Below are 1274 nucleotides of genomic sequence, written 5' to 3'. Positions count from 1 at the left end.
ACTCTCTCAATAACCATGGGTGTTACTCACTGTTTAACACATTTTCTCTAGGTTTGGTAAAGATTACTCTATGTTGATTTTTGGAAGAATTATAACCCTTTAGAAAGCAAATAAATGTAGCAAAAAGATTGAGAGAAAAACCACCTCTGAATAGTTATATCTGAAAAACTCATGTGCCAAATAAGTCAGAGATTTGTAGTTTTTCAAAACAGTTGTTTAAACCATTCCATCTTATTAAAAAGCAGATTTAAATGACTTCAGTAAAGAATAGTTTTAGGAACCTCCCTTTATAACCTATTCCTCATAGATAAAACTTGAATAGGTAGCTTTCTCTACTTACTATATAGCTTTAATAAACTTTCATCTTCCTAGAAATGTTAAAAATCAGTTATTACCAAATTCAAGTGGGAATTTACCAAAGGTAACTATTAAAGGTAGTACTAAACTAGACAAAAAATCAGAAAATATAAAGCGTTAAAAAATCTTACCCATCATCCAAAACGATGGAAAGAAAAGTCTAATTAAACAGGGTAACATATAAAGAATATCCCTTTGCAGCAGGTAAAAAACTGAAATTTGGGTGATTTTAAGCTATTTTGTCTAGAAACTTCCTATCCACTCTCTTTTTTGAGTTATAACCATAAGAGAAATATCACAATATTTGGAAAAGAGAAAATGATATTCAATCCAGTCAATAAACAGAAGAGGATAATTTAGCAAACCTCAGCTTGTTTATAAAAGAGGAAAAATAAACTGTTGTAAGAAAACCTTTCTAGCACCCCCAAACAATTATTTCCATTTTTAGAAAACCACGGAGGACTGTATAGTTTTCAAGCTTCAGTGTAAGAACTAAATAACAGGTAGTGATGACATTAAAAAAGAGAAAGTACAGAGGAAAGAAAACAAGATTTAAATGCTTTTCCCTCAGGTCCTAGGGCTACCATATGTAACTAAATGTATTAGAAGAACCAAAGTAATCCAAGAAACACAAAAATGAGTTTCTATGTAACTACTTAAAACACTGCCTTTTTTTCCCATTTACTCTTCAAAACATCAGTTTCTTGCTCGATGTCTGCTTGCTTCTCTGATATTGCTCAGCAGGTTCCTGTGAATGCTTCGTACTAGATGCTTGATGCTAACAGATTCCACACCTTAAAGCAGAATGTAGCAAACCTGATTTCCACCACTCAAAAATTTCTGTGATTAGTGACTGCACAGAAAAGGCCACCCAATCAAAAAGGGGTGAGGGAAGGTAAACATATTCTGAATAGGCA

Source organism: Hyperoodon ampullatus (assembly GCF_949752795.1).
Source record: "Hyperoodon ampullatus genome assembly, chromosome: 6".
Classification (NCBI taxonomy): Eukaryota; Metazoa; Chordata; class Mammalia; order Artiodactyla; family Ziphiidae; genus Hyperoodon; species Hyperoodon ampullatus.
The sequence above is the reverse complement of the archived record's forward strand: the minus strand, read 5'-3'. Positions refer to the sequence as shown.